General features: G+C 48.5%; 1 protein-coding gene across 6 annotated transcripts in view; it reads right to left on the bottom strand.

Annotated features, from left to right (window-relative positions):
• The window catches only part of MEGF11 (multiple EGF like domains 11), a 329,202-nt gene extending 307,195 nt beyond the window's left edge, over nt 1-22,007 (bottom strand). For all 6 annotated transcript variants that reach the window (XR_006741561.1, XM_036438502.2, XM_045581385.1 and 3 more), the window contains exon 1: nt 21,864-22,007. The gene's annotated coding sequence lies outside the window, so the exon portion shown is untranslated. The remainder of the gene's footprint in view (nt 1-21,863) is intronic.
• Between the last annotated feature and the right edge of the window lie 4,859 nt (nt 22,008-26,866).

Below are 26,866 nucleotides of genomic sequence, written 5' to 3'. Positions count from 1 at the left end.
CTCACAGCCCAGAGCCTGGGGCTCTTTGCTAGGCTCACCTCTTCCCCCTGCTCAGCTCAAAGCAGGAAAGGAGGCGCCTCTGTCTCCCTGAAAACCCATATCAGAGTCTCCTACTTTCTGAAAACTTTCCTCTTCTTAAATCCCTTTTTGCTACAGATGGGGAGTGGGGGGGTGTGGACCAAGTTGAAAACAAAATATAGGTAGCTGATGAAAGCATTTCAAATACCAATATATGGAACAAACCCATAGACATGACTAAGAAGGAAAATGGATACTTCAAACCAAATGACTTTACCCACCCAGGTGGCTCAATTGCAGAGGATCCTCCTCATTTCTCAAGCTTCTGGGTGCACCTCAACATCACTTCACCCCAACACTCCCACCACCCTCCAGGCACTAAGAACGCTGTCTGTCTTTAAAATTCAGCAAAGCCTGATCCTTCCAACGAAACCCTAGGTGGGTCTCAAGGTTGCTAAGGTTCCCACATCTCACAGTTCACCCCAAAATTGGCTGCCAAATCCCACAGGCATCAGGGTCTCATATCAAGGGCAAGGACTATTCTACAACTAGTCCTGTACAACATATCTTTAGCTTTAGCCTGACTATATGCCAGAGGTGGCTCCGAGTACTCTGTGCGTGTTTGGCCAGGTCCCTCCTCCTGATGTTCTCACTGTGTTGTAAGACTGTAATAAGCAGAGCGTCAAAGGAGCAGAAACAAGGGTCGCTTACCTCAACAGAGGGAGGGGAGTTCAAGGATAGCTTCCTGGAGGAGGTGGTATCTGGCTTGGGCTGTGAAGGATGAGTAAGAGTCAACCAGAAAACAGCATGAGCAGTGGCCCAGAGCTGTGACACAGCCTGTATGGCCTGAGGGCAGGGATACCAGAAGCAGGTTGATATTGCCACAGAATCAAATAAGAGTAGATGATGGAGAGAGGACAGGAGAGGCAGCGGGGCCTCGACTGCTGTGCTAATGAGCTTTGACTTTACCCCAAGGTCAGTGGGGAACCATTACAGGGTTTTCGACAGGACAAGGACATGGTCCTGTTTGCACTTTAGAAAGATCCCTCTGTCTGCCACAGGGAGTGTGGACTAGGAAGGGGCAAGAAGAGAGGAGGGAGGCATTACAAGCAAAGGATGGAGAAGGCTCAAGGCAAGGCTGAGGGCTCATGAGCAAGGAGCAGTTCTTCAGTCTGGGGGCACGAGCTGGGTCTGCCCCCAATACCATTCAAGGCCATGGATGGAGTCTGGATGGGACAAGGCGTGAGGGGACAGCTTGGGGGACCCATGGGGTATGGAAAATAACCAGAACCCCAGTCTTTTGTTCATGAGGGGTCACTGGGAGCCTCCACGCCCACTTGGCCACAGTGGTTTTTGCTGTCAGCCTCCTCATAACCCCCAAGACCCCTGGCCCCTCCTGCCTCTGCTCAGCCTCCAGATCCTCTTCCTGCCTGGGTTGGTGAGGAAGTTCTGCTAAACACCATCCATTTCCCCCATGAGAATAGAGGGGCAGAGAGGCCAAGCCAAGATGGGCAGCCCACCCCAACCCCAGGGAAGGGACTGGACTATTGCCCCCCCCCCCTCCCAAATCTCATACTCAGATTCTACTCAATCCTCATTCTTAGGGCCCTCTGTGTGCCTGGCATAGGACACGCCTCATCCAACATCCCACAACCCCTTCCTTCGTCCACTGGTGACACTATGTGGGTGCCCCTGCTGTTGGGGTCCTGGCACCTGTGTCCTCACCTCCGTTATGCCTTGTCACACTGATTCTTGGGTCATTTCCACTGGACATGGTGCCTCGCGGACAGAGACCACACTCCTTCCTTCCTCAGGCTGGTGCTACTCACAGCCTGATGGAAGAGACTCCCCGTGTGAACACTGGCATGAGTTTCCTTCTCATGGCACCCAGTCTGCCCAGAGAAGCTGTGTCCTGATGACCTGGGGGCCAACACCTGTCTCCTTCCAAACCCCTCCCTCCATCTCTCTGCCAAAACAATGCCCTCAAAGACGACGTTCTCACCATTCACCTCCAAGTGAGGAAATCTACAAGCATGTTTTCAATGACTGGCCTGTGCCATTATCTCTAATTCTCATCCTCCTCCTGAGTAGTGACTATTACATTTTTTTCAGGTTAAGAAACTGAGATTCAGAGAAGCTAAGCCACTTGCCCCAAGCAACCCTTCCCCAGTCCCAGCCTGAACCACCAAACTCTCCTGTGAAGTCCTCCAGCGTGCAAAGAGGCCCAAGTGTGACCGTGGGTTGTGACCTTGTGTTGTGTCTGACCTCCATTTCCTCCTCTGGGGAAAAAAATGATGGCATACACTCAGGCTAACGATACGTTGTACAATTTCCTCCTCCAGAGATTGGGCAAACTGAAGGACCACCCTCACGGGAAGGTTTGAGAGAACTGAAGGAGACAATCCATGAAGACGCAGGCACGTGGTACCCTCCCAGGCACAGCCATCGCCCCGCTGGGCTCAGGGCTATCTAGAGGGCAGGCTGCCAGGGCCCACCGCTTCCATGGATTCTACAGCCCCTTCCAGGGATGATGGGAGACGCATATTCCTGAATGAGAAGTGAACCAAGAAACCAATCTTCCTGTCTGGGTGGGTATAAATTACAGCAGGAAGCTTTTGGGGTTGGTGTCATCCATGGCATTAGAAGTATCATTAATTATGTATTAAGTGTTTGAAAGGAAAAGACATCAGTTGCCTATAGGATGTATTTGCATAGTAATAGAGGATTGATTAGATGCAATATCTATACTGAGGGCTACTGGGATTCGGGTCCCTGGGCTTCGCAGCGGTGGTAAATTACAGTCACAAAAATCTCCGCGACAGTAAATAATGGCGTCATCGTTGCTGAGGGGATTCTTAGTGCCTGCTGATGAGAGCTGGGCAGCCATCCAGCCAGGAGAGGGGAGCAGGGTAAGGTCCCATGTCCTCACCGAAGGGGGTTCAGTTTTCTGGGTGGGTGGCCCCTCCCCCAGCCCTGCCCTGAGCTGGGCCAGAAACCCCTGCTCACCTCAGTCTGCAGAGGCTCCGAAAAAAGGCTTGTCGATGCTTCCTAAAACCTGGATTTTGCTAAAAGCTCTTGTGTGATTTCCACTGGGGGTTAGATACCAAAAGAAAATGCGTGTGTTGCTTCTTCAACTGCACGTTGTGTGTCCCCTTTTAATGAGGAGGTGGGGGTGGCTGGAGGAGGCTGCTCCCACTCCAGGGGAGGGGGGAGGCCACAGAAACCCCTGTAGTGTGGAGCCCAGCGTGCCATCCGGAGGCACAGGGTCGGACTCCTACCTGAGCAGCAGCGACTATAACAGGCCACACTAATGAGTGTTTTCTGTGTGCCCACCAGGTCCAAGCCTACCACGTGGATTAACTCACTGTGCTGTGCACTCTCTGCAGCAGATGCTATCATTAGCCCATTGTCAGGCAAGAAACTGAGGCACAAAGGGAACTCTCCTAGATATCAGCATTGCCGACTCCCTCACCTCCCTCGGACTTCGCTTAAATGTCACCTTTTTATTAAGACTCTGCCTGACCACTCTTTTTAAAACTGCAACCCCAACCCTATCCCATCACTCCCTCGTCACATTTCCTGCTTTATTTTCTTTAACCAATCACTGTCCCCTTCAGGTATGCTCTATCATCTCAAGCTTATTTTGTTTACAGGCTAGCTCTCTCCATGAGAAGGTAAGCTCCACAAGGGCAGGCATTTCCGTCTGCTTGTTTTGTATCCCTCACCGCTGTATTCCCAGCAGCTAGAATGGGTCTGGCACATAGCAGGTGCTCAGTGCACATGAGCAGAGGTTGAGTCACCTGCCCAGGATCACCCAGCTCTTAAATGGCAGAGCTGGGGTTCGAACCCAGGCACTCTGGTCCCTGACCCGGTGCTCTGAACCAGCACGCTCTGCCCAGGAAGGTCATTCTCCTCTCTGATGAAGACATACGCAGCTGTTAGAGGGGGACCAGTCTCTCCACTGCGGAAAGCTTCACGGGCAATGGCGATCTCTGAGCCTTTTCTGTTCACCTGAACTGAGCTGGGAATGCCAGGGCCTCTCCGAACAGCTCCCATCTGATCTTCTGTGGGCAAAGACTGGCAGGTATGGTGCCTCAAAGACAAGCAAAAACAGGCCCTCTCTAAATAACCTCTGTGTCCTGGGCTGAATATTTTGTCCCGCCAAAATCTTATGTTGAAGCCCCAACCCCAAGCGTGGTTGTATTTGAGAGCAATTAAGGTTAAATGAAGTTAGTAATTAAGAGAGGGGGCCCGATCTGATAGGATCATCAACTTCGTAAGAAAAGACACCAGCGAGTCCCCCCGCCCCACACTCCCTCCAGCACCAGCGGAGGTAAGGCCATGGGAGCACATAGTGAGGAGGCAGAGTCCTCACCAGAAACCAAATCGACAACAATCTTGACCTTGGACGTTCAGCCTCTGTGAGAATATGAATTTCCAGCCAGTCCGCAGCATTGTGTTATGGCAATCCTAGCAGACTAATACATCTTGTCATTGCTAAGTGCTGAGTGGGTTTCTCGGCCTGCTCAAGAATGCTGATGGCTCCCCACTGCTTACAGGGTAAGGTCCAGACTCCAGCACCTGATCCCAAACGTAGATTAATTAGTAGACTAATGGTGGCTGAATCAGACCCTAAGGATGTGCCTTCCCAGATTTGCTCAGTCCCACCAGACTGTCAGCTATTTTTCCAATGGACAACCAGGCCGCCGCCACTGCCTGGTCTCAGCTAACACCACCAGCTGCCTCAGCCTGCCCTGGGTGACAGCCAGGCTCTGGCACAACCTCCACGGCACCCACCACAAGAACCATAGCAGCTCCAGTACCCACGTTCAACCCACTGGGCCTACAGTGGCACTGGCTGCTCTCACCCCCTCTGGACTCAGCTGAGGTGCCATGCCATGCCACAGGGCATGGATTAGGCTTCTCCAGAGGCTTCCCAGAGGGACCAGATGATATGACCCGGAAGTACAAGGAAGTTAACGCCCATGGGGAAAACTTGGCCCAATGGGACAAGATGCTGGCAGGTAAACTCTCTCCCTTGACACTCAATATTTGTTCTGAGTCACAGTGGTTTCACTCAGCCTAACCACAGGCATCCTTCATGACCAAGCAGACAGGTTCTTTCCTCAGGCAGCTGTGGCAGGCTGCCTCCTTCCTTGCCTCACCTCCCTTTCCTTTCAATCTCCTTGCCCTGAGACTGCACCCCTACTCCAGGAAAGCATTAGTTCCAGTTTTGCCTCAAGTTCTGTTTTCTGGGAACCCAAGATCTGCCAATGGTGGATGGCTCTTGGTGCCCGGCAGGGCCTTGCTCAGAGTAAAGACACATAAGAGACGATGAATTCCTTGACTTTGAAAAGAAAACCAGATGCTGCTGACCTTTGGATGAGGGCAGAGTGGGGACCTGAATCCTTGGAGACAAAGACAAGGACACTCCCACTTCTTTGCTGTCGGTGCCAATGTGCCCATGGGAAGACAACCCAGTGCCCTGGGGACCTGCCTTCCTTGAAAGGCACTGAAGGGACCAGCCTGTTGCTAGTCTGAGGAGTGTCTGGTGGACAATGTATGTAGGGTGTAAAGACATACCAGAGATCCTCTGTTTGTAACCGAGTCCCTGGGGACTGGCAATGCCAACATTTCCTGAGTCTTTACTATGTTTCAGGCAAAAAGCTAAGCCCTTTACTCGCATTGTTCATTGAATCTTCACAACATTCTATGTACTATTATTATTGTTAAGTACTATTAGTATTCCCTCTTTTACAGATGAGAAAATGGGTGCTCAGACAGCGTAGGTAACTTGACAGAAACCATGCAGGCAGGACTTGAACCCATATCTAAAGAGGGAATGTTGAGCCGAAACTGGTTTGGCTCAGTGAATAGAGCGTCGGTCTGCGGACTGAAAGGTCCCGGGTTTTATTCCAGTCAAGGGCATGTACCTTAGTTGCGGACACATCCCCAGTAGGGGGTGTGCAAGAGGCAGCTGATCGATGATTCTCTCTCACCAATGTTTCTAACTCTCTATCCCTCTCTCTTCCTCTCTGTAAAAAATCAATAAAATATATTTTTTAAAAATAATAATAAAGAGGGAACGTTGAGCACACTGATGGCCCATAAGGAAGATACTTTGGGCATACAGCCCTCCTGGGGAAGGTTTTTTGTTTGGTATTTTCTGTGGCATTCAAAATTTCATTAATTATTACTAGGTATGTGAAAGGAAAAGACATCCTTTGCTTCTTTGGTTCCTATAAGGCCAGCCCCGGCCTCCAGGTCTCTACAGAGGTGCCAAAACATCCGAGGTGCCTTCCTTTTCATCCCGTGGGGTAAGTCAGTGGGCACTCGGAAAGCAAGCAACAGGGCACACGTTGGACTGTCTTTATCCCTGGCTATGACATGACAGAGTTGCAACAAACCACAGAATAAGAAAATCTTCTCCCCTCCATTGCTCTGCCCAGCGTCCCAAGGCCTCTGGCCACAAACTATTCAACAGAAGGAAAACAGGCTCCTGGGGCTTCCATCCATCCCTAGCCCCCCAGTTCTGGGAGAGAGTTCTGAACCAGAAAATATAAAAGAAAAGGCAATTTTTAATGACCTTCAAGAAGAGAACTACATTTTACCTTGAAAACTGCAGAACTGAAAGCAGAGACTCTGTAATGAAAATGAGATGCATTGATATGCAAACGCAAATGCAAATGGACCAGAGGCCTCAGCCCAGTGTGCCTCTAGAGTAGGGGTGTCGAACTCAATCAGAGAAGGGGCCAAAATCTAAAATCCAGCCTAAATCACGGGCCGAATGGTTTACTGAACAGTCATAAACTGTCATTGTGATGGAAACGCAGCGGAGTGCAGTGATGACAGCGCGGTGCGGGCCACATTGCAAGGCCTGGCGGGACGGATTTGGCCCGCGGGCCTTGTGTTTGACACATGTGCGTCTAGAGGCTAGAAGAGGAGCATGGACAGAGGCCAATTAGGGCTCCAGGGACCTGGGTCAGGGCCTGGGTGTTCTGGGTGGGAGCACCTTAGAAAGGACTCCAGGTCCAGGGCTCCCTGTGCACTCTACACCTTCCCAACCCTATGGCACATTCTGGTCACACCAGTCCTGCACCATATACATGTGCATGCACACACACACACACACACACACACACACACACACACCGTCACCACGAACACAGGCATTAAAGCACACACTCATGAGAAACACGCAGTAACAGTGATGCTGTCATGGAAACTGAGACACCTAGCCACTCACAAAGAGAAAACTATCATTCCAACACAGACACAAGGCATAGGTTCACTCACATACTTACCTACACCACCACTCAAAAGCAGACACATGGATGAAAGCAGAGACACACACACACAAACATACACAAACAAGCACACACAGAAACCCCCAAACACAGACACAGAAAGAGACCCACATGGAAACACAAGCACCAATACACACACACACATCCATACCCACCCAGTGCAGCCGGTCAGATAAATCTATCTGGAAAAGAGAGGAATCTGGATAGTGAACACCTACTGTGTGTATCAGACATCGTGCAGGAAAATTAAATCCTCGTTTAATCTTCACAAAGCAACGTTAAAAAGTGAGGTGATTATCCCAACATTGACTGACAAGAATAGAGGTGCCCAGAGGTGAACTGCCCAAGCTTACCCAGTCACCAGTGGGAAAGAGACCCCCACTTCGTACGACAGTGGTGCTGCAGCATTTCCCTCACCCAGCAGAGCCTTCCTGGACAGAGGGGGACCCAGAAACCACTGCCAATTAATTAACTTTCCACCTCAGGGTCCTCCCCAGCCAGTGGTTAACCCACATGGCTTCCGCCGACACACTCAAACTCCTTTCTGTCTTGGGATGTGCACTACAACGCAACCTCTCATTAATTCTGGCCTATGCATAACCTAATGAAGGAATCTACTGGGGGAGGAAGAAAATCACTTCTTTAAACCCAAATGGCGTACAAGACCAGGTTTTCAGTCACAGCCAGTCTCTGAGTGAAGGTTCATGCTAGAAGAATGACTCTTTCCCCCAAAGTATACAAATTTAAATGGCACCCTGCCCACCCCACTTCCTACACACACAAACACACACACACACACACACACACACTAAATCAATGGAAAAAATATCCTCAGCCGAGGATTAACAAAAAGGATGAATAAGATTTCTCACTTCCTGTCATTAAGTTACTATGTCACCCCAGGCAAGTCACCCACTGTCCCCGGGTCTCAGTTTCCTCCTTTGCCTGTGAGTGGTAAGACTAGCTAATCCCTCACGCCCCTTACCTCCCCCACCTCTCATCTCCTGGGCAGCACAGGAGCCTGAGGGCTACAGCTGCCTGCAGTGTTCCCCAGCACTGTCCCCTGGCCTTGGGGCCTCCCTGCTAACACTGGAGTTTGAAGAGGATCGAAAGCCTGGGAAGGTCAAGGTCAGCCCCAGCCCCAGAGTCAGGATTCAGCCATCTCCCTGAGACACTACGACTCCCTAGTGACCTTGAGAGGTTCGGCAAGGAAGTGAGCTGAGAGCAGGGGAACCTTAACATATAATAAGGCCATCATTTTCAAAGCGTACCAGAGGAGTTGCAAAATGCCACATGGTTGATTTTGAGTGTATTTTAGGGACTCGGGCTGTCTTTCCAAATTAATATTCATAGGGACTGGTGTGCCATTTATTTGCATATGTAGATTATTGCTCATCCACTGCAGGACAAAAAAAATTTAGGGTGTTTTTATTTATTGTACTTATATTAAGCTTGGATGATAACCCAGGCAGGTTGGGCAGCGGGAGGGCAGATTCCAAGGGCAGGAGTGAGTTTTAAATATTGTTCACTATGAGCCAAAACCGGTTTGGCTCAGTGGATAGAGCATCGGCCTGCAGACTAAAAGGTCCCGGTTCGATTCCGGTCAAGGGCATGTACCTTAGTTACAGGCACATCCCCAGTAGGGGGTGTACAAGAGGCAGCTGATGGATGATTCTTTCTCATCAATGTTTCTAACTCTCTATCCCTCCCTCTTCCTCTCTGTAAAAAATCAATAAAGTATATCTTAAAAAATAAATAAATAATGTTCCCTATGAGGAAAGGTGGGGCCTAGATCCACATGAGTAAGCCAGCCCTTAACCCGACCCACAGAATCAATTCCAGGACAGCCCTTCCGAGGTCACCCCATTAAACCCCTTCCTCAGGAAACCTGGCCACCTCACGTTACCCCATACAAACCTCTGGAAAACCAAGCCCACCACTGTCACCAAGGTCACTGGCAAGAGGCAGGCACCACTTATGAGGTGTTCCTTTGGACCAGTCACTTGAGTCCCTGTTTCTGAGGACGATAACCCACTCTTTAAAGTTGTTGTAAAATACACACTAGAGAGTTATGGAATGGATAGAAGCAATGGCCACACAACATTAATGCATGTATTTAACACCACTGAGCTGTGCCCTTAAAAATAAAGTGGTCAATTTTGTTGTGCATTATACCACAACAAAAATAATATTTAAAAACCCACACACTGGAAAATAAGCACAATAAAAAAGTGCTTGTCGAAACCAGTTTGGCTCAGTGGATAGAGCATCGGCCTGAGGACTGAAAGGTCCCAGGTTCGATTCCGGTCAAGGGCATGTACCTTCGTTGCAGGCACATCCCTGGTAGGAGGTGTGCAGGAGGCAGCTGGTCGATGTTTCTCTCTCTTCGACATTTCTAGTTCTCTATCCCTCTCCCTTCCTCTCTGTGGAAAATCAATTTAAAAAAAATTTTTTTTGTAAAGTGCTTGCTAAAATGTAAAACCCTAATAAAGGTAGGTGTTTGTTAAGGTATCACACCTACCTCTCTCTGGTGGTAACCAGCATCCACTCCTCCCAGGCACCTTCAGGGAAGGTTCCATCCCCTGCCACTGCCACCTACAGGGGTCTGAGGACCATTATTAAGTTCTATCCTGCTCTTTACCAGCTTCCCTCATTGTTTTTTTAACCAAATAGCATGTCTTAACAGCTCCACCAGAAAGCTCTGAGTCCACTCTGAGAAGCTAGAGCAGTGGTCAGCAAATCACGGCTCGCAAGCCACATGCAGCTCTTTGGCCCCTTGAGTGTGGCTCTTCCACAAAATACCACGGCCTGGGCGAGTCTATTTTGAAGAAGTGGCGTTAGAAGAAGGTTAAGTTTAAAAATTTTGGCTCTCGCCGGGACCGGTTTGGCTCAGTGGATAGAGCGTCGGCCTGCGGACTGAAAGGTCCCGGGTTCGATTCCGGGCAAGGACATGTACCTTGGTTGCGGGCACATCTCCAGTAGGGGGTGTGCAAGAGGCAGCTGATCGATGATTCTCTCTCATCGATGTTTCTAACTATCTATCCCTCTCTCTTCCTCTCTGTGAAAAATCAATAAAATATATGAAGTGACTTTTGTTTTAAAAAATATATATAAAAAAATAAAATAAAATAAAATAAATTTTGGCTCTCAAAAGAAATTTCAATTGTTGTACTGTTGATATTTGGCTCTGTTGACTAATGAGTTTGCCGAACACTGCTCTAGCTAGAGGTTCCTGAATTAGCCCAAAGTCCTTGTAGTCTCGTAATTCAACGTGCCCTGAAGACTTGTGAGGGTCTGTAGGTAAGGAGGCAGTGAGGTCTAGTGGGGAGTTCACGGGCTTTGAGTCATGCATCCAGATGCTGCTAATCACCAAAGGGATCTTGACCAGTCACACTCTCTCAGAACCTCAACCTTCTCTTCTGTACAATGAGGTTAATACTATTCTACCTCCCTCCTGAGATAATGGCACATTACAAAGATTCAAAGCATGGTTTCTGTTATTCTGATTACAGAACCATTCGCAGCTCTAGCATTAACTCATTCAGACCACTAGGGGCGCTATTTCAGAGCTCTCAAGAGCTGCTTTCAAGCACTTGGTTCTATAGATGTTGTACCAATTCCTTAGTGTAGTGTGTAGTGTTGTGTGATGTTTTTAAAAGAATGTTACTTTTTTATTGAATTTACTGGGTAGCATTGGTTAATAAAATTATATAGGTTTTAAGTATACAATTCTATAAAACTTCACCTGTATAGTGTATTGTGTATTCCCCACCCAAAGTCTAGTCTCTCGTGTACCCTCTTATATCTTCCCTGCTGCCTTTTCCCTCTAGTAATCACCGTATTGTTGTCTGTGTCTATGAGCTGTTGTTTTGTGTTTTGTTTTTTGCTTGTGTTTTCATTTCAGTAACTAAGCGGTGACACTCGGTCTGGATGCCCAGCTTTGTTTGCTTCAGGGTCTGCTGTTGCACTGGAATTATAAACAGAGCTCCTTTAATTGTCGCGGGCTAACGAGGAAAAAGCGGCCACTAATGCACAAAAGCTTCTGTGCCAAGTGCCAGTCAAATGACCCCTCCGCAGGTGTGGGAACAAAGGTTTCAGGGTTGTTCCAGTTGAGAAAGTGGTGGGGGCGGAGAGTCACCACAGGGCACATGGTGAAGGAAGCAGCTAAAACGCTTCACACAGCCAAAACCACAATCACGTTGCAAGGAGTGATTTAGTCTTAGAGGAATAACAGCATTTATCACGTAAAATTAATGCTGTTAATCAGAATGTTGTTTGTAGTTTGCACTTTAATTTATAAACTTGAGTGAGATTTAAGGTTGGTTAAGAGTTATAAGCATAAGCATAAGGCTTATGCCTATTTTTGTGTTTATATATATTTAAATAGAGGGTGGGGCAAAAGTAGGTTTGTAGTTGTGAGTAATAAAAACAGATTTTATTATTGTAGTATCTTTTATTAATTATTGTATTGTTTTCTACATGAACAACTCTAAACCTTTTGCCCCTACCCTGTGTTACTATATTAATAATTTAAGATAATATTGGAGCTCTATGGAAGCTTTCCCCCTTTAAAACAGAGCCATCTGTACAGTTTTCAAGTTTTAAAACCACTGGCCTAAAATTAGTGCAGAGACCAACCTGGGGAGTACAGTAGCTAGAATCCCTAAAAATCAGATCTATTGTTTATTCTCTTCTACAATGGGTGGAGAGAATGGAGGTTTGGCTGAGAAGAAACTGCAATAGAATAGGCAAAGATTAACTTGCCCAAGGTCAATTACAGGTCGATCTTCCCCCCAGTTTTCCTGCCTCAGATGGTAGTGATGTCTCCAGAATCTTGGGTGAATTCCTTCCACCTTGCTCCTGAAACATCTTATTCCTTCTTGCCTGGGAAATAAAAGCTAATAAAGAAGGGCTTCCTCAGCATCCCAGCTCTCCTCCCTCCCCACTCAGAGCCAAAGAGGTTTACCAGTGCTGGGGAAAGGTGAATTCCTCCTCCCAGCTCCAGGCAAAGGCTCCCAGAGGCTCCCAGCTCAAGTGCTCTGATAATGCCCAGAATAAAAGATCATCTGTCCATTTAAAAGGACCAGGGAGGAGCATAGCATAAAGAAGGTTCCACCCACAGATTTCTGCAGAGCCCACCCCTTACCTAACTCTGACACTAGCATCACCCATGAACAGGCACTGAGCCCAGCTCTGTGCGGGGTCCTGAGGAGGGGTAATTAACCATTTTCAAGAAGCTGGCTCACTAAAGAGATGAGTCTTACACAGGCCAGGCCAGGCCCACAGGAAAGGAAACTAATCAACAAGTAATCAAGGGCTCAGTTGTGTAGTGGAGAGGAGAGAGCTGTAGGAACTCTGAGAAGAGGTAAACCAGTAAGAGATGGCAAAGATGGAAACTCCCTAGAACAAGCATGTCAAACTCAAAGACTAACACAGGCCAAATAAGCAAGGTTTAAATTTATGTGGGCCACAAAAAAACAAAAGCTTCAATTTTCATGGAAACGTAGGTTTCTTTCGATAGAGACATGCTGAATACAAAGGGCTGAAATAAATGAGTCATCATTAACATAAAATGATAGAGCATTTTAATAAGAATTAAATTTTTTCTTGAACATTAACTTACTAGACACCAAATAACTGCACAAATTAATAAGCGTAATGCAAATAAATCTATTTTTCTTGTTCTCCGAAAGCGAAATATTTCCTGTTGTGCACACCAAACAAGTCAGTACAAGACTAATGATGTGGCCATCTGCTGCTAAAATATTCACTGCTAGTATTAGTGGAGAGAAACGGTGTGCCTGCGCGTAAGGGAAATGAATGCAGCACAATTATAGTAATCAGTCATTACGAACGATCATGGACACTGGCTTTTTATATAGATAGATTATATATAAAAGGATATTGTAAAAATATACAGTTTGTCAGTGGTCAGCAAACTGCGGCTCGCGAGCCACATTCAGCTCTTTGGTCCCTTGAGTGTGACTCTTCCACAAAATATCATGTGCGGGTAAGCACATACAGTGTGATTGAAACTTTGTGGCCCACGTGCAGAAGTTGGTTTTCAGCTCTCAAAAGAAATTTCAATCGTTGTACTGTTGATATTTGGCTCTGCTGACTAAGAGTTTGCCAACCACTGCACTAGCACAATGTTTTATGCTCTGGCTTAAGGGAATCTCTGGCTTAGGCTTGAGGATGACAGAAAACACAGTCAAGGTGTGTAAAAAAAAAAAAAAAAAAAAAAAAGTGAGTGATCTATAGAAGCCACAATCTAACAGGAGGGAAGGTCCTCAGGAAAGACTTATGTAAATGTCAGTGTTTAAAAAGTCCCCAAACACACTCTCAGGACAAAAGGGGATCTGAGGATGGTCAGACAAAGGAAACAGGTGAGGCAGGAAGATACAGCAAATCGGGGGAAAGAGACCAAAGAACAGGGCACCCACAGGGTCAGGAGAATCTCCAGAGTTATGAAACAGAGCACAGAGGAAAGAACTTGACTGTGTCCCTCACTCTGCCTCCTGCTGGCTGAGTGAGGTCGGCAAGCCACTTAAACTCTTTCAGACTCCACTTCCTCACCTATAAAATGACTAAATTAATCCTGACCTCACAGAGTTGTTATAAGGATAAGTTAAAACAGTTCCTTAGAAATCACCTAAAATAGTGCCCTGCATTGAGCACATTCATCAAATTCTTTCTATATATTGAGGTTAAATGGGAAGGAAAAAAAAAGTGAAGATTAATTATTTTCAGGTAAATCATTTTTCAAAAAATATTTTTATTGATTTGGAGAGAGAGAGAGGAAGAAAAAGGGAGAGAGAGAAACATCAATGTGAGAGCCAATCATCAATTAGCCAATTAACCAGGGATGGAGCCTGAAACCTGAGCATATGCCCTGACCTGGAATCAAACCAGCAATCTTTTGATGCCCGGGATGATGCCCAACCAACTGAGCCACACCAGCCAGGACAGGTAAACGACCTTAATTTCCCCTATTCCTGTGATTTGTTAATTAATAAATACTCCTCAAAGGGCCATGTGTTGCTGGCCACAATGCTGGGTACAAAGAAAGACCCACCGGACCTCATCTCAGACTTCCATGGTCTTACATCCAATTGCAGAGCTGAGGTACATTCCAATAAAACGCTGAACAATGACACCAGCAGCACATTATTAAGCACTGAATTTGTGGTGTAGGCAATAATTGCTACAGAAGTTCAGAGGAAGGAAAGATCGATGCTTCAGGATCGCTGTGGGCTCCAGTGGTCAGGGAAGGTCTAATGAGGATGCAGCTCAACACTGGCCTTGAAAGAAAGAGTGGTGTGGGTTAAACACAGAGAAGAGCAGAACTTGAAGCAGAGTCGGCAGTGGTGGTGAGTCCTAGCAGTAAGGATGGGAAGATAGGATAGGATGCAGCTGATTATAGATGCCTTCAAATGTCTATTTGAGGAGCCTAAACTTCATCCATCCAGTGGGTATTATGAAAAAATAATGTAAGATAATGGGTGGATTAACAAAAAACATGTTTTGGGATGACTTAAAGAAGAGAGAGAGATGGGAGATTGGAAAATGGCATCCCGAGCAACATAATGTGTCTGCAGCCATGGATTCTAGACTCACTGCCACCCCTGCAGTAGAAATTACAGAATATGCTATTTGCACAGCTCACAGACTGTTCCTAAAGACATCCATCCATCCCTATGACCCCCATGCACTGCCCTGATGGGAGATCAGAGCGGGAGACTAATGCCACCACCCCACATAAGATGGGGGATAAAAGGAACAAAGCATATATCTAATGTCAGAAAGGACTTCCATTCAAGAAACATAATGAGAAGGGAAAAAAAAAGTTGGTGCTTGAATATTGGAAATAGAGGAAGGAGGTGGGCACCAAAAATGTTGCTAAGATTTTGATACCAACACCTGGAAATATAGTGCTGCCAACAACAAAAACAAAGAATCCAGCCAAAACCGGTTTGGCTCAGTGGATAGAGCCTCAGCCTGCAGACTGAAAGGTCCCGGGTACAATTCCGGTCAAGGGCATGTACCTTGGTTGTGGGCACATCCCCAGTAGCGGACGTGCAAGAGGCAGCTGATCGATGACTCTCTCTCATCGATATTTCTAACGCTATCTCTCTCTCTTCCTCTCTGTAAAAAATCAATAAAATATATTTAAAAAAAAAAAAAAAGAGAGAATCCAGAAGGACAGATGGCTTAGGTATGGGAAGATGTTAGACTTCATTTTAGGCATATGGATTTTACAATGACAGCCAGACATCCAAATAATATCTAATAAGCAACGGAAATGTACGTAGTATAAGAGGTGGAGCTTGATGGGCCATTCGGAAGTGGAAACCAGGAATCCAGAACTGGCAAGGAAGCCACTGTGACCTGCCTCCCAGAACCATAGCCAGCCATATTTGGATTGACTGTCAAAGACACTGTGATTATAGAAATAAGATCTCATCTTGGCTTAATGGTCCCATTTACCATTGACAAAAGAAAAGCAAGTTGGGCAGAAGGAGCTCATAAGCCATCCATTCCTAAATATTGGTGCTCCAGTATGCACCATGAACCATTTCCTCCAGAAAGTCTTCTTTGACTATTTTGTCTTTCACTGATGTCACATTCCTCCTGCCATGGTTGGTCTGCAAGTCATAATTATTTACTCTCTGGTTCTGCTCTCTGATCTAGTCTTCACATGTCTCCTGCACTAGATAATCCTTTTATGGCAGAGATCAAATCTTTAAATAATCATCTACTTCTCTTATGTCAATCAAGTGTAATTATTGGGATAATTCAGATTTATGTTCCCAATAAATTCCCATTAAACTGTGGCACAAAGAAGTGAAATAGCTACCCAGGGTCTCAGGACTAAAAAGGAGTGGAGAGAATTAAAACCCAGGCCTTAAACTCTATGGTAGGCATTGTTGTTTGCTTCTTTCTCCCTTTCAAAGCACCCTGATGTTGTTCTTCTCTGGGGTTCAACACACACATCAAGATTATTCTAGGGCGATTATGATGGTCTCCTTCCTTGCCTGTGAGTGCTTACTGCATGGAGGTGTGATTCACAATTCCATCCAATGAGAAAAGGGACAGTCTGCTGGGAAGCTCCTGGGGAAAAAGTTCCCTTCCTGCCTCTCTGCCTCTGCACATCCCTGTAAGGGTGTGACACCTGGCACTGTTGCAGCCATCTTGTGACCTTGAGAACAAGGAAAGATGAAAAGCATCAGGATCTTTCAAGATGCTGTTAAACCAGTGAAAGAACCAAGCTTAGGACACACATAGCCTAGACCTCTTGTTATAGGAGATACTAAGTTCCTTATTATGTCAGCACATTGAGTTCAAGATTTCTGCTACTTGCAGCCCTGACTGATACTGACACCATTCAAGGGTTCCTGTCACTATAGATACCAGAGCCAAGCATGATGGGAGATATAGGTATAATAGGGGAAAGTCCTAGTCCCTATCCACACTGTGCCTACTCCAAGATTAGGTAACTATTCAATCTATATTTGATTAAGTGATTCTGCCTTTGCTCACCAGTTACAGGGGATATATTCCCTGAAGACATCTCTCTTCTTACTAAGCCTCACTGAGTTTCAGCCTAATGTTTTGACTGTGCTCTCCACGTTACTGACCAAGTCTTTCCCTCTGGCCTCCCCCCACGTCTGAAGATCAAGCTAAAAAGAAAGGTGCGTGCACTTGGCCCACAGAGACCATCATTGAAACTCTGCATTCCTAAATATTTGTTCTTTGAAATGTCTTTTTCAATTAGACCTCGTCCAAATGTTTGAGAGTCAGGCTGAATTCCAACTTCCTGCTCCAGGAGAGACATGTTGAGCCTGCATAATTACTGCAGCCAGTTTTATTTGCTGTAAAAACATAGATTTTTTTTTTTTTTTTTGCTACTTCTCGACTGTAAAATAATCAATAAAATAGAATCCAGATGAAAAATGCCAGTGTTTAGAACAACTCTTTTATGGTTCCTTTCTTTTGTGTCTAATAAACATATTGGGGATAACGCGTGCTGCTACATTCACCCAACCAGCTACGTTGAAACACAAACTCTCCTCCTGCTGAGATACACCTTAAAGTCAAAAATTTTATAGGAGAAACAGACAGACAGAGTTTCAAAATAATGTTGACATGTTCAACTAACGGATCTGTAAACTTGTGGTGGGGACTGCCTCCAACCTCTATCTGTTCACAATGGCGGTTCAATTTCCCTCTCCCTCCCTTAAGAACACATTGCACCGTTACTGTCAAATGAAACAGAGAGAGTCCCTTTAGCAGGAGAAGCAATCTCTCTGACTTCCTTTTAAATGAAGAAGACATGCTTCTTTGGACAATGACCACCCAGGCCATGAAAGTTTCATGAGGGGCTCTCGGAGTGGATGACACCTTTTCAATTATAACTGCTCTAATAAACCCCCACAGAGCCACGGGGCAAGGAGCCTACATCCAACGTGCGACACCTATGTATTCCCTAATTATATTGCAATATATTCTCTCTGCGTGCGCTGATGAAGATAAAATATTCTTTTAATTCTATGGCCTCCTTGGGGGTAAGGGGAAGAGGATTATACATAGGCAAGTTCTGCAAGTTCCTAGAGCAAAATCAAAGCCTTTGTTTCAGGCTCCCCCATTGCATCAATCTCAGGAAAATAACTCGCTTTCCCCGGTTCTACCACACTGGCTCTCTAAGTGTGGTCCCTGGACCAAGAGGATCAGCATCACCTGTTAGAAATGCAAATAACTGGGCCCACTCCAGACCCACTGAATTAGAAACTCTGAGGGTGGATCCCAGCAATCTGCTTTTTGACAAGCCTTCTACATTGAAGTCTGAGAACCGTTAGTCTACAAAATAGGAAGAAAAGAGCATCATTTAAAGTAGAGATCAGGAATACCTGGACTCTAAAGTGGCTGGGTTGCCCTTTCTGCATATCGATCCCAATCTGCAGAGTCAGGGCTCCATTTACTTGTCTGTACAATGGGGCTATAGAATTCACCAGTGGCTGTGGATGCTGGAATTTAAGAGGCATATGGTTGTTACCTGGCATCAGTCTCTATGGATACCTACTAGCAAGTCCACAGCTTCCAACACTCACCAGCTTCCTTCTGACATCCCTGACTGGCGACTGCAGAAGCTTTGCAGAGCAGCTCTCTCCACTGCCATATCCGAGGTCATCAATGCAGCTACCTCTGGGTTACCCTTGGCAACCAGGAGCTGGGGTCATGGAAGCCCACGGAATCTCTGAATCTCATAGCCAACAGCTTCGGGTCTTTTCACCTTGGAGCTTTGAACCACTCGAGGGGAGGCTCAGGATTTTCTGTGTGATACTGTTCCTCTTCAGCACTTTTTCAAGATATTTTTTGTGAATTCGCTTCCACTCTGCAACTAGACTTCAAATACATGGAGGACTGAAGCCTACAGCATCATGAGGTAAGGGACTCTGCCTGTCCGGTTCACCACTGTATCCCCAAGACCAATCCTACCGCAAAATGGGAGCTCAAGAATTATTTGTTGACTATTCCTATCGCAGTAAATGCCTTACCCATAGTCGGTCCAAAAACACTCAAGTATTTAAATTCTAAAATTATGGTTGGAAAGGGACAATGAAACAATATGGGTTTGAACTGCGTGGGACCACTTACACTCAGATTTTTTTTTTCAATCAATATGTTGAGTTCTGCCTGCCATATCCACAAATTTGGCATCACGGATCCAATCAACTGCAGACATAAAAACAGTATTTTTCACCCGTGGCTGGGAATCTGCAGATGCAGAGGGATGACTATATACACTGTCCTATACCATTTTATATATGGGACTTGAGCTTCCACCGACTTTGGTATCCACAAGAATATAGTTCTTGGCTGATATAGCAAGGAATGGCTGAAGTTTGGATAGGTCAAAAGTTATTCACGAGTTTTTACTGGGGGTTAGTGCTCCTAACCCCTACCCACCATCACAAGTTGTTCAAGGGTCAACTGTATTTGAAACTCGGGGATGAGCAGAAAGAAGAAAATGAGAAACAAAAGCCTGAATAATTCCCAGTACCTCAGAGTGCTGACTACCCAGCCAATTGCTCACCCTAGACATAGAACTATCAGACCTCTGGGCCAGGTTCTGCACTTGGACTCAGAGCAGCTGGATCTTCTGGGTGCCCTTGAGCTTCTCATTCAAAGGTCAAACTCTCATTTGCCCAGACCCTGCTGTATATCGATCACCAACTTAACAATTTATGAGCTTTCCTGACTCTCTCTTAGTTCTCAAACATTGTGCTCCATCCTCCTCCTCCCCCAGCTGGAAACCTACCCCAGGCTAATCCCTAATTCTCCTTTCTCGGGGGGCTATCCCTAATCCTGCCCCCTCCAAAATTAGTTTCACCTGGGAAGCCTATGCAGGCTTCCTTTGCTACAAAACAATGGCTGCTCTTTCCCTGCAGCCTGCTAAGTTTGGGCACAGGATAGGTGGCAAAACTATCACCCAAGTGATTATTTTCTGGGACATGATAACACAGGACCTAACAAGAGGATCCAGAGACCAATCCTCTGCCCCTAACCTCATACGTGCCCAGTCCTCCATGACTTGCCGTGGCGTGACTGGGAACACTTGTGCTGTGCTGAGAACGTGGTCACATCAGCATAGAATGTTGGAAAAAGCCCTGTACTAGGGATCCCGAGACCTACCTGGTGTACGGTTCCCTCCCAACCTTAACTAGCTCTGAGCCAGTTCTGTCACGTCTCTGGACCTCGGTTTGCTGATCTGTGAGATGGGAGAAAGAGGTGGGACTGCAGTGGTGGACTGAATTTCTAGGGACTTAAACAATATCTGAGCAGCATAGAGAGACCTGGTGCGTGATATGCACCAGCTGAGAATGGAGCGCTGGGGGGGGAGGGGAGGGAACCTCGCCCAACCTGCAGGAAACGATAGCCTAAGGACCCTCTCCGCAAAGCCCCCAGTTTCCCGCCCACTAAACCTCCTGCAAACCTTTCCACAGAACCTCTTCAACAGCACTCCTACAAAGAGGACTGCCAGCCCAGGGTCCCCTCCCCGCTGGTTCCGATAAAGCCGCACTGGACGAAGAATCCGGCCTCCTGGACTCCGGGAGCGAAGACCCGAGCCTTCCAGCCATCAGCAGGCTCCGGCACCCCAGGCCAGCCCCTGCTCTCAGGCCCCGCAGCCCGGCGTTAACTCCGGTTTTCCAGGCAGAGCGCGGGAGGAGCGCCCGTGCCGGCGCACGAGTTCCCTGGCCGGAGCGAGCAGAGCTGCCCGGGAGCCCAAACCACCCGAAGGCTCCCTCCGGCCGGCGGCGGCCGCGCTCTGTGAGCTCCCCGAGGACGGAATGGGCGATCTGATCAAGCCGAGTCACTTTGAAATGTTTTTCTAGAGAACAGGAAGGAGCACGCGGGGGAGAGCCAGACCGGCTCGCGGCGCGGGCTACCGGGGAAGTGACTGCTGGAGGCCGGGAGCCGGGAGCCGGGAGCCGGGAGCCGGGTCCGGGAGAGCGCGGCCCGAGCCCGGGAGCTCTGGGCACGATCCAGCCGAGGCTGCCGCTCCCCAGCTCCCCAGGGCGAAGGCTCCGTCCCACCCACGGACCTGGACGCCCGCAAGGAACGGTTTTGCATTTTAAGTCGTATTTTTCCAACAAATCACGAAAATGAACCAAGTCCAGGAGGAATGCGGTTGTGCTCCGCGGCGCCAAGGGGCTACCACCGCCACCCCTTCCCCTCTTTCCCCACCTCCTCCGCCTCCTCCGCCTCCTCCACCTCGGACCCGGGCTGGCAGAAGTTGGTAACTTTGGGCCGCGCTCCGGGCGCGCGCGGCGAGGGACTCGCTTCTCTAACTTCGGGAGCGCGGTGGCCGCCCCGGGCAGGAGGGACGTCCACGGTGTCCACCCAAATGTCGGCGTCCGGGACTTCTCTGAAGAGAGTCGGAGCGACGGGAAGAGACAGGCATGAAGGGGGTATACGTTCCGCTCAGCGCCTCCAAAAAGCAGAAGCGCGCGTGGCACCGGCCGGGGCTGGACGCCCGCGAGGCGCTCCGCTGGCCGCGGCGGGGACCTGGGCGCGCCCCGCAGGCGTTGAGCCCGGACCCGGACCCGGACCCGGACCCGGACCCGGGCACGGGGGGCGCGCGGCGGACGCGCCCACGGCGGCTCTGGGGCGGGAGTCCCCGGACTCCGAGGGGCGGGCGAGCGGGCGCCTTCCCGGGGACACACGCGCCGCTGAGCTCCAGTCTCCCCGGCGCGGGGACTGCGTCCCGACTGCGGCCGGAGGGCTGGCGGGTGCCTACTCCGGGGCCACCCTCCTCGCCAGCTGCCCGGGCCCCCCGGCGTCCTCCAGACCCCGGGATCCTCCCCCCGCCCGCTCTGAAGTCGGCGTCGGCAGCCCGGACCCGGGCAGGACCGCGGGGATCCCCGGAGCCGGAGGAAAGTTAGTCGCCAGGCTGCACAGCCCTATCCCGACCCGCGTCCCCCCGCATCCCCGGCGGCCGAAGCCCCGCGTCCTCGCGGTCCCCGCCCAGCCACCTACCTGCCTCCGCAGCCGCCCTGGGCTCGCCGGCCAGTCGCTGGGGCCGGGCCTCCGGAGCCCGAGCCGCGCCGGAGCGCCGCCGGCAGCCGCAGCTGGGAGACCCGGAGCGGGCGGCGGGCGGCGGGCGCCGCAAGCGAGTGAGGAGCCGGCGGGCGGCGGGCGGGAGCCGCTGCAGCCGCGGAGCCAGCCCCCTCCGCCCCTCCTTCTCCCTCCCCACCCGCCTCCTCTCCCCGCTCGCGGCTCCCGCCCTGCTCTCCCCCCTCCCCTTCTTTTCTCTCTCTCTCTCTCCCTCTTCGGTCTTTTCAGATCCTGCTCTCTCGCTCGCTCTTCTATCTTTTAGGCTCTCTCCGGATTCCTTTGGGTTCCTTTTTCTCTGGCTCACCCTTTGCCAGCATCTCTTCTCACCTCCCTCCCCACACTTTCCTTATTTTGCTCGTTTCTCTTCTATCCCTCTTTTCTCTCTCTCTCTCTCTCTCTCTCTCTCTCTCTCTCTCTCTCTCGACCTTTGTGGGTCTGCTATTTTCTCCTCCTTCTAGCCTTTGCTGTTCTCTCCTCTCCTTTCTCACCCCTACCCACCCCCCTCCCCGGGTGGGTCAGAACTGGCTGTGCAGCGCCTCCCTAGCTGCTCCGAATAGGGGAGGGGGGATCCCCTGGAATGGACGGGTACCAGGGGAGCCCCCAGCCACGCTGGTCACAATCTGAGGACGGAGATGCCATGCCAGAGCTGGAGGCTGAGACCCCAGAATGTCAGGCCCTAGGCATGCCAAGCTGGGCCGCGCCTGGGAAGTGGGTAAACTGAGGCCCAGAGAGAAGAGATGGTGGGACTTAACCTTGGTGAGGTCAACTCCAGAGCCAGGGCCTAGTCCATCACTGCCCCCCGCAGCCAGAACAGGGCTCCTCCGCTGACCTGGGAATTGCGAAGAGGCTAGGGCCCATCCAATCCTTCCAACCTCTCTGCCTGCCCTGAGCGCCCAAGCCCCCAGACCTGAGACCTCGGTGCCAGGAGAGGAAGCTTTCTCCCTCCAGGAGAGCACCTTGGACCACCTCTCTGCCCTCCTGGGTAGCCAACCGGGTGAGGGGAGGACCTGGCAATGGATGTAGCCCTGGGAACCCTTCTCCCCACCGGACCCCTCTCTAAAAAAGGCGGGACTTCCCATCTTTCTCCTGCTTACCTGGGATGGAGTGCAGCCAAGGGGTGCGGTTGTCTCCTTTTTTCCTTGAACTACTAGAGCATAAAGGCCCGGACTTGGGAGAGGGTGCTGTACACACCTCAGGGAGGACTTTCTTAGAGTAAAGCACACATCATCTGAGGCTCTGGGAAAGGGTGAGTCTGTACATGTGTCTGAGCACCTCGCCCGCTTGCTTCCACCGTTGGTAATGGACTTCGTTCTGATCAGGGAAGCCCATCCCTAGAAGCTCTTCCTGTCACTTCCCCATCTCAGCCCAGTGGATCCAGAGAGATGCAGGCTCCTGTTTTCATGGACCCCATTCTGCCACCCCGCTTTATCAAGACAGGACCATGATTCTCCAGGGCCCATGCCTACTCGCTGGGGCCAGATGTTGTTCCCCTTCAGTGCAGTCCCTTCCATGGTAGCAACCAGAAGCAGACCCTCCATTCAGCCCCTGGGGAGACACCTTGCTTGGGATGTTGCCAAAACTCCACAGAGATATCCCATCAGGTTTCTGTCTTGGGACATCAAATCAAATAAATAAACCTATGGCTGGCCCAGCTAGGGTGGCTCAACAGTTGAGCGTCAACCCATGAACTAAGAGGTCACCAGCTCGATCCCCAGTGGGTGATGTGCAGGAGGCAGCCAAAGGATGTTTCTCTCTCATCAATGTTTCTGTCTCTCTACCTTTTCTTCATCTTCGCATTCCCTTTTGGATTATGAGTTACAGTTCCCCACCTCCCCCTCACCCCCCTATATACACACGCATACACCCTCACTTCTGTGTGGTAGCTGTCCATTTATAACTCTTAAACCTTAGTTCTAACGGGTTTGGGGAGGTGGGCAGGTCTTACTGGAAAACCATTCCAGCCCATCTCAATAAGCAAGTGCATGGAAAGCACCCATGTCTCTCTCCCACACTCCCACACTGCCAGGCGGGAATTGTGAGGCTGCGGGGTATTGGCCCCCCTCCATGCCAAGCTGGGGATTGCCTGGTTTGCTGCCATACTCTAAAAAGCCACATAGATCTATAAGGCTGCACCTTCTCTACCCATCTGGCAGGCCTCCAAGGACTCATGTCCCAACAGAGCCAGGAACACTTTTAGCAAATGTCTCTGAGGGTCAGGTTGGGGTCACATTGGAGCCCGTGATCCATCATTCATTTGCCAATCCCTGAGAGCCCGCACTGAAAGGCACTGCTTTGCCCATCCTATATGCTCAACCCAGCTGCAACAAGTTTATTTGGGAAGTTATGACAATGTCTTGGACCCCACTACTCCTCTAAAGGCATAATCTGAGACAAGAGTCCACTATTAAGAGCTGTAAGCCTTGCCCAACTGGTTTGGCTCAGTGGATAGAGCGTCGGCCTGCCGACTCAAGGGTCCCAGGTTCAATTCCGGTCAAGGGCATGTACCTTGGTTGCAGGCACATCCCCAGTAGGGGGTGTGCAGGAGGCAGCTGATTTATGTTTCTCTCTCATCAATGTTTCTAACTCTCTCTCTCTTTCTCTCCCTTCCTCTCTGTAAAAAAAAAAAAATTATATATATATATATATATATATATATATATATATATATATATAAAATAAATATAAAAGTTGTAAGCCTTGCTCTCAAAAAACTTACTGGGCAAGATGACCGTAAAACCAAGGAGTTGAGTGAGGTTGTTGAGAGCAAGGAGCCCTGGAAACAGATGCCTAAATTCACATCCTGGCCCTATCACTTCAATACATGTTAATCTTCTAAGCCTCAGTATGCTCATCTGTAAAATGGGAATGATATGAGATAAGCACTGCTATTATCTCCAACTTATAGAGGAGGAAACTCAGGCTCAGAGAGAAGAATTACCTGGCTCAAGTTCACTCAGAAAGTAAGCAGAGCCCAAGCAGAATTCACTTTATAGCCTTTGCTCTCACCCTCTACCTTCTCTCCTCAGCCTCTCTGATCTTTCTTCCTACCAGGGACCCAAGTATCTCTACTCCAGTGGGATGACATCTGACACCCAGCTCCATTTCCACCCTCTCTGCACAATTCAGTCTACATGGGGATGGCAGGTGAAGAGGCCAAAACTCTGTGACCAAGGTGGGAGGACCTCTTTCTTCTTAGAAATAAATTATCGAATGGCTAGAACACTGGACCGACTGTCCAGAGCTCAGACCACGATGGTCCATGCCTTCCTTCACTCAAGTGAACGAGAGATGGCCTTTGTTTTCCTTCCTCGCCCTCCTTTCCCTGCTGGGTAACACCTTTCCCCTCCATCTTCCGACAGAGCTCTGGCTCCAATCCCCAGGGACAAACATGCAGCACACACCAAGGATGACTGGAATCTGTTGAGTGATGGAAAGATTTCAGAACTTATACAACTTTTAAACTCAAGTGGAACCTGACATATGAGAGTGCTTGAGAGAATGTCTATCTTCCCACCAGACTCTAAGGTATTTGGGATCTTTTTTACCTTCATGTGTATTATAAAGCCTACCGTAGGGCCTTGCCTTGTTACAAGAATAAATATCTGCAATTTACTAATAAGGTATAACGTGGTTTCATTTAAACCTCCCAACAATTCTACACAGCAGGCATTTTTATCCCCCTTTCATAGAGGGGGAAACTGAGGGTCTTAGAGAATAAATTGCCCAAGGCCACATAGTAACAAAACCCAAATTTGAACTCAGGCCTCTTCAAAGCTCGTTGCTCAATGCTCTAGTGTCTTGTGTAGTAGGGGTGGACTGGGAGTTATCAAGGGTCGGCAAACTCATTAGTCAACAGAGGCAAATATCCCCAGTACAACAATTAAAATTTCTTTTAAGAGCCAAATTTTTTAAACTTAAACTTCTTCTAATGCCACTTCTTCAAAACAGACTCACTCAGGCCATGGTATTTTGTGGAAGAGCCACATTCAAGGGGCCAAAGAGCCACATGTGGCTCGCGAGCCGCAGTTTGCCGATCACAGGACTAGGGTAAGGAAAGCAAAGGGCCTAAGGCCAATGCTTAAGAAGGCACTCACTCTCAAGTACCATCTACACTTGCACAACCCTCAGAAAAAACCTTTGGATATTCCCCCTCCAAGAAATTATAAGGGACTGTGTCATAGCCATTGACAAGGTGTAGAGAAGAAACCATGGAGCAGATAGGATCTAAGGTAACTCCCCAGTGTTACATCTGCTCACCTAACACACACTGACAGAGTCCACCCCAACACAGCCTCAAGGATCTCCACTCACCACAGTCTGCCCAATGTACAAATCACTAAAAGATAGCAGCCCAATGCAACCCAATGTACACACCAACAGGCACTCAGTGCCTACACATGCATATAATACAGTTCCTGCACTCTCTTAAAAACGAGAGGGAAGTGGAGGATCAGAATAAAGTCCAAGTGAAATAAATCTTCAAAAGCTTTTTCTGAACCCACAACCACCAATCGAAGCCTTGATTAACTTGGTTGTACTTATTAAATTGTGATCAATATTTAATAACTTTGAATATGGATTGAATATTGAATGAGATCTATTTACATATAAACATCAGAAGGGCCAATTGCTTTGAATTGAGGATTGAGTTTATGACTCTCTCAAAAGCTAATACTGGAGATCTTTCCATCCTACATTTGCACAGATTTATTTGAATTATAGGTTATCACTATGACATTATTACTCTATCATTTATTATGATGCTCCATTATTATAACTGATTACTGCACAGTTCCGGGAAATGTGGCACTTGGACACTGAATTTCCTTGCATCCAGGCAAACTTGGATTGGGTTTCTTGTTCTCTTTCCTCCATCTCTACCAGGAAAAGGGACCAAATATGACATTATAGTGCATCTTGGCTTA

This window comes from Pipistrellus kuhlii, unplaced genomic scaffold, assembly GCF_014108245.1.
Source record: "Pipistrellus kuhlii isolate mPipKuh1 unplaced genomic scaffold, mPipKuh1.p scaffold_m20_p_1, whole genome shotgun sequence".
Classification (NCBI taxonomy): domain Eukaryota; kingdom Metazoa; phylum Chordata; class Mammalia; order Chiroptera; family Vespertilionidae; genus Pipistrellus; species Pipistrellus kuhlii.
The sequence above is the reverse complement of the archived record's forward strand: the minus strand, read 5'-3'. Positions and strand labels throughout refer to the sequence as shown.